Below are 7,477 nucleotides of genomic sequence, written 5' to 3'. Positions count from 1 at the left end.
TACACACAGAAAATTCACCACTGGGATGGGACATGAAGTCAACATCCAGGCAGTACGTCCGGATATGGATGCTAATTCCTTCAAAGACTATCCTGGAGGGACCAGCAGTTAGCGTAATGGTTATGTCGCTAGACTCCCATGTAGTCGACCGCAGTTCACGCCCTGGACCCAGTGGCTTAAAACTCACGCAGGGTGCATGTGTGTGCATGCCCAAGATCCCGAGAAGAGACTGGAGGAGAAGGGATTGTGGTGTGGCCATCCCCCCTGGGGGATGATTTCTCACTTTCTGTCTCTCTGTCTCTGTCTGTCTGGCGAGCGCACGCGCCCTATAGCAAAAACCTCTTCAAAAAAAAAAAAGACTATCCTGGATGTGTGTGATGAGATCATTAAATTCCTCATGCAAGAGATGTGCGAGTGCAGGGCAAAAAATTTCAAGAAACCAAAAAGAAAAAAAAGATACTAATGACAGACCTTCCCCTGCTAAAAAATTTTTACCAACCTTCAGGATAAATGTTAGTAACTAACCTCATGTCCAAGGCAGATGGTCTTCTCTGGTAGTCATCTGGAGAAACTCTGAATTTATGAAAAACTGAGAGTTTTCTGCCCTCTGGCAAACTTACTGTCCTTCCCCAGAGCTACAAGGTAACCTGAAACCTTACATAGGTTAGACTCCCTGCTTCACTGCCACCTTCATTTCAGAGCAGGCTCTGAGCTCCTTCCCCATCCCTAACATCCCAAGATCCATAAATGACCCAACTCCCCCATAAATGACAGTGTCCAACTTCTAGTCAGGCCCAGAGATTCAGAGTGTTAACTCTTCTGGGCCTGCTGGTGGAATAAAGAGTTCTCGTGTCTCTCCTCAGTGTCATTTCCATTCCTTGGCATCTGTTTTTCTGTAACATTTGGGGTAGTGGCGGGGAAACGGAATCAGACTGGCCCTTTGAGCCACCGATCCCAGGACATTTTCCCCCAGGGTGGGCACTATGGTGTGGAGAGACAGGTGTGTCCCTGTCTTGTCTGATGGGATTCCCTCAGCCAGGGTACCCACCCAATGCTGAGCATTCCTGGGTCATTGGATTCCATTTGGAGAGAAGGACCAACTCCTGAACCCTGATGCATCAACCTTGGTAAACTCTGTTAATCTGGTAAGCCCCCAGGGATCTGTAGAGCCCTAGTTAGACCTACTTGAATAGAGTAGAGGAGGAGGCTCAATCACTCTCCTTTGGTCGCAGGACCAGCACTTAGGGTTCATCTGTTAATTGGTTGGTGTGGTGAGGGAATGTATAACCTCTGAATGAATGTGTTTGTGACTAGTGAATGTGTTTGTGGCACCCCGACTTCTTGCTATGGAGCATTACTGAGTCTGTGACTGTGATTCTGTGGTAGTCCCAAAAATGCTAAATGGCAAAATTGATGCTGGGGACACTGTCCGCCTCTTTGCGTTCAATCTGGCAGGGTGTTTATTTCTGATTGCTTATTGCCAAGGAACTACACAAGGCCCAGGAGGGACATAGCCAGACGGACACCTGATTGGTCCTCTCAGGGGCACCCACCCTTGTCTGTTATGACACCATTCATGGGAGGGGGGAAACAGAGGCTGATGGGAGGATTTTCCCTGTAGAGGAGGACAGGCAGAGTAGCAAATGTCAGGTCACCAATTCTGTCTTCAGAGCCTAGGAGGAAGTTCTTCTCAATTGTGAGGAAAAACGTCCTCCCAGAGTCCATCCTGAACCTCCTATAAAGACTTCCACCTCAGAGCAAAACCTGCCCACTCTGTCTGGGAAAGGGAGGGTAGGCATCACCAACTACCTAGACAACCTTCCCTTGTTGATTAGCTCAACAGATTTCCATTCCCTTGTCCTCCTCCATTCCACCTGCCACCTGCCACAGAAATACCCCTCTCCAGCACTGGGGTATCCACCACTAGAATACCGAGAGGACAAGGCCAGAGGGAGGCCACTGTGGTCCTTCTGATTGCAGCACTTTGCTGAGGCCCTCCTGCAAACTTGAACAAACTTATCACCTGCACTGCATAGCCTAATCAGCAGCACCCCCACGATGATGCATAGCCTCTGAGCCTCTGGGCTAAGGCCCATCCCCAGGAGCTGCCATCTCTCCAGAGTCTCCTCATGGATCACTTCCTCCAACCAGTGATCTCCCAAGCCTTCTGGGAAGTGCAGGCTTTTGATAACTGGAAAGGTAAGAGATATTTCAGATACAATGGGGAAACCTCATTCCAAGTCATCTAAGCCCACTGTGCAGGACTGTATGCTGACTAATTTTAGAAAGCAAGTGTGTTTCCCTTTTGCTGTGAATTGATATGTGTGGATGTTTCTCTTCTGTTGTTTTTGCAATGTGGTCTCAAGAGGGATACTCTATTCAAGTGTCTGAAGAGTACTATCTACATATTCACAGGTGATTTAGTACAGAGGAGGATCCCAGGGAACCTTACAATACTAGGAAATTTCAGAACTGTGATTCTGGATCTGTCTAATCCCTATGGAAGAGTAAAGGATGAAGAAGAGAGGATAAAGTAAGAGGAAAGAAAAGAGCAGAGTGGAGATTAAAGAAAAAGTCACATGGTGTGCAATTTCACCAGTGGTCTAGAGATGGACCGCGAGGGCTCCTTCAGAGCAAGGGCCTGTCTGGTCTGTGGGACAAGGGGGAGGAGGGTATTAACAAAACACAAAGGGAGAGCAGAGAAAAAAAACCCAAAAACCCCATTTACCTTTCAAGGGAGTGGGGTTCTGGTCTTAGGAGCCTGGAAGTGGGCTGGGGGCAGTGGTGTTCCTGCCTCAGTTTCCCTTGCTGGCCAGGGGCCTAGAGATGGAACACAAGGGTTCCTACAGAGCAAGGGCCTGTCTGGTCTGTCTGATCACACAGCACTTCTGTATCACATTGGGTCCTGAAACATGGGACCTCTCACAACTCAACACGAGGTAAGAAATGTGGACTCTTTTTTTTTTTTTTTCTGGGACTCTTTTATCAGTAGAAATGGACTCAAACAAAAACAAATACTGAGCATCTGTCAGCCAATTAAATGCAATTAGTGTGGTCACTGGTCTCAAAGTCTCAGATGACAGACTTACAAGAAATACTCAGTCAATTTCCCAGCACTATCAAAGGTATTGGGAATGTTGGCTGTTTTGTGATGTGGTTTCTTTTCTGGAATCTTAACCATCACAGAGAAGGGGAATGTTCCTAGGACAACTGATTGTGTGTACAAGGGTTACTCTCTGGTGTACCCTATGAACTTGAAAACATAACCCATATGGGTGTCAGAGAAGATTTCTCTCTTTCTGGTTTTTAAACTTTTCTCTCATTTGTTGGTGGGGAGATGTTCCTCCTCAGGGTAACAATTGTTTTCTGTGACTGATGACCCTGGGCCAGGACATTTTCATAAATTTACTGTGGCGCTTTTCTATCACTTGGGACACAGAATCTCTCCAATAGATTTCCAATTTGTTTTAACTTTCCTCTCAGATAACAATGAAGTCTTATTCTTTGTATTAAAAAGACCCATGAAATGGACACCCTCTTCCTCTGCATGCAATTGGTACAACTTAGTCTATCAGGAATAAGGAAGGGACATTCAAATCCCCCTGGTCTCACTCAGAAGCTTAATTATATATGCTAGCTAAGTGGAGGCATTTATTGGATTGCAGCCCTCCCTGGTCCCAGGAAAAAATAGAGAGTTACCATCTTTTTCTCTTAGAGTAGAAGTAATTTTAAGCCTACTTAAAACAGAAAAACTTTCCAGGTATTCAAAGAATAGTCCCAAATACTCAAACTTCAGTGAAAGATTTTACAAATTATAACTTGAACCAGAAGGGTTATGCTATGTCACAACCCCCTCCACAATAAATCCTGAACCCCATGCTTTGAGAGAGATTGGAGATGATTTTGAAACCCATTTTTTATAGCCTCTCCAGGACTTAATTAGGGGCAAATAATAACTTTTTTTTTTTGAATTTATGAAGGCATTGTAATGGATCATGTTCCTGTCTCTCTGAAGGAAGTCCAGGAATGGATGGCTGTGTATACAGATCTCTATTTGCTCACGTGAATCCAGGACCAGGAGGGTTGGATCCAATTGGAAGTTACGTCCCACCAGAACTCACAGTCCATGTTGGGACAATAGTCTCTGGTAACAAGGGTACAGACACTGAAGAAGATTTTGCTTAGGGGAGACACACTTGTGGCCATTTTCTTATGTGGATCTTGTCAAAATGTACGGGAGGATTAACACATGGGAGAGATGAAGTGGACGTGCTTTGCCCCCCTCTGACCCTCATGGCTATTTTTATTATTATTATTATTTTTAAATTTTCTGTGTTGGGGCTAGGTCTGGCAGAAGAATATGGGATGACTGGTGGTTGATTTGGGTTATTGATACCACCCACGTCCCCCTCTCAGGCAATGAACTAGGCCTGATTACATCTGCTGTCTGCTGTACAGGGGTAATGGAAAGGGACTTATTTTGTTTCCGTTCTGTTTCTTGTAGGTAGGAAATACCCCTTTCATTGCCTCCCATGGTGGACTGACTCCCTTGGGTTATGCTCTGAAACACTGGGATTCCTTTAACTTCCAAACATTGAAAAAAACAAAAACAGAAAAAAGCATCCAATTTTCTTTTGTATTCCAGCATGGCCATGAGACAAACTGGAAGATGGGAGGGGAAATATTTCCCAGAGGGAAATATTAACTATACTATTCAGCAATTAGATCTCTTTGTAAATGCCTGGGAAAACAAAAAAAGAAAAATTCCACACATTTATGTGTTGAGAAATATGGGCAACCTTAATTCCATCTTAGTTGACACTTCTCCACTGGCTCAGAACCTGCCCGGTTCCCCAGGTTTATATAAGATAAGACCAAAGGAGTCTCAGCCTGCTAGCTTTTCTTTGTAGTGGTTAAGGCGCTGGACTTCCATGTGGTTGACTGTGGTTCGAATTCTGGATTTGGCAGCTTGAAACTCATGCTGGGCATGTGTACATTCATGGCCCAAATACTGAGAGGATGGAGGAGAAGGGATTGCAGCATGGCCATCTCCCCTGGGGGCTGATTTCTTGCTTTCTGTCTCTCTCTCGGATGAGTGCATGTGCCCTATAGTAAAAAATCTCTAAAAAAAGCCCTCTTTATCCATTGTGTGATTCCATTTTTGGTCTATACTCTAACTATATATTTTTTCTTTCTTTTTTTTTTTTTCCAATTTATTTGCATTCATTCACTGTACATCATTACAGCATACATAATGAGATTTTCCATCCAGAGTACACTGTATATTGTCTCAATCAAGCACATCAACAAACATGTTATTATTAGCAAATGATCTTCCATTTCTTGTTTTCTGTATGTGTTGCTTTTTCTCCCCCATCCTTGGTTCCCTATCTCTTACCCTCTGCCACCTCCTGTTCTCCTCCCACACTGTCTCTGTTATCTATTTCTATACCATTTTCCCCCCCACATTTTATTGAATCACCAAAGACCCTCATCAGTCCAAATACCCTCCTAGCAAACACATGTGACACACACATTTCCATGAGCACAAGTCTAACTTTACGCATCCTATAAATTAGCACCTAACTGGGGCTACATATCCTACTGCAGTCATTGAATAGATACATTTTGTTTTCCTGAAACTTTTGTAACTCAATTTACATTCCTTCCCTAGGCATCATCACAGCACAAAAAATGCGATCTCCCATCCAGTACACACTGCATAGTGACTCAATCATGCACATTACAAAAAAAATAAATTTCCAATTCTAGTTGCTAGAATTATTTCCACCCCTCTTTCTGACCCTCTGTCCCTTCCCACCCTCCTCTCACACCACCTCCAGTGTCCAAAATTGTCCTCCATTCCCTTCCCACCCACATTGCATTGATCACACAATTTCCTACATAACCTGACTACTTTCAAAGGTGAGTTCCCTCGTTACTACTAAGAAAACCAGTTTTAACTTAAATCAAAGAACCGCCAAGGAACTTTGCTTAAAGCCCGGAAACAGGTTAGGATTCTGTTCAAATGGTAGGTGCATGAACCTATCAGTCTCATATACTTTTATCTTCTGTTCTGGTTCAATTTTCCTGATTAAATTCTGGGATATAGTATTCAACTCCAGACTTGTCCCTATGATTAAGTTAGCTACTTTCTCAGTTTTTGGACTCTTATTTCCATGTATCTGCGTTTAGTTTTCCTGATACAGCACATCCTTGAGAACTTCTTGGAGGTCTGGTCTGGTGCTGGTAAATTCTTTCAGGTTTTGTTTATCTGAGAATGTTCTTGTCTTTTCTTCCCACCTGAAAGATAATCTTGCCGGATACAGTATTCTTGGCTGAAACTGCTTCTCTCTTAACACTTGGAATATATTTTCCCATTCTCTCCTCGCTTTTATTGTTTCTGATGAGAGATCTGCTGTTAGCCTGATGGGATGTCCTTTGTAGGTAACTTGATGTTTTTCTCTTGCTAATCTTAGTATCTTGTCTTTGTCTGCAGTTTTGGTCAACCTGGCTATAATGTGTCTTGGAGAAGATCTTCTAGGGTTGATTCTATTTGGGGTCCGTTGTATTTCCTGGGACTGGATCTTTGAATGCCTCTCTAGGTTTGGAAAGTTTTCTTGCAGGATTTCCTGGAATAGATTATCAATGCCCTTATGGGTTTCCTCACCTTCTGGAATGCCAATTATCCGGATATTTGGACGTTTGATGGTATCCAGTACTTCTCGCATATTATTCTCAAATTTTTGTGCCATTTTCTCAGCCTTCATGGTGGATTTTTCTAGGCCAGCCATTTTCTCCTCTACATCTGAGATTCTATTTTCTGAATGATCTAGTCTGCTTTTAATGCTTTCCAGGGAGATTTTGACTTCTTGTATTATAGACTTCATCTCTAGCAGTTCGGTTTGAGTCTTTTGTAAAGTGTGTAATTCCACTTTTAGATCTTGCAGGAATTTCCTCATCTCTTGGAACTCGTCAATCTCTTTCTCCTTTCTCTTTAGTAGTTCATTATCTCTCTTCTCTTCCATCTCTGTTAGCTTAGACATTATGAATGATCTGAATTCCTTATCAGACATTTCCATGATTTTCACCGAACTGCTTGTGGATGAAGAGTTACTCTTTTCCCTAGGAGGAGAGGTATTTTCTTGTTTTCCCATGTTTCTCGTGATCCGGCGGTGATTTCTTGTCATCTGATGAATGTTGTGTTTTCTTTCAAATTCTGGAGGTTCAGCCTTAATGTTAAGGAGCAAGCAGACAGAGGTGATCCAGAATCTCTTTGCTGTTCTATTGTGCTTGCTGGTGCAGCAGATTCAGAAGATAGTGGGGAATATTTCAACCCTATTAGTATTTGAATGTTTAGCTACAGTGATCTTAGATCTGTCTAAAAACACACTGAAAGGATATTGGAGAGTGAAGAGACAAGAAAAAAGAAAACGAGACAGAGAAAAACAACAAAAAAAGAAAAAAAAATCAAAAA

The sequence above is a fragment of the Tupaia chinensis genome, unplaced genomic scaffold (assembly GCF_000334495.1).
Source record: "Tupaia chinensis unplaced genomic scaffold, TupChi_1.0 Scaffold146187_1, whole genome shotgun sequence".
Lineage (NCBI taxonomy): Eukaryota > Metazoa > Chordata > Mammalia > Scandentia > Tupaiidae > Tupaia > Tupaia belangeri.
Note: the sequence above shows the minus strand (reverse complement) of the source record.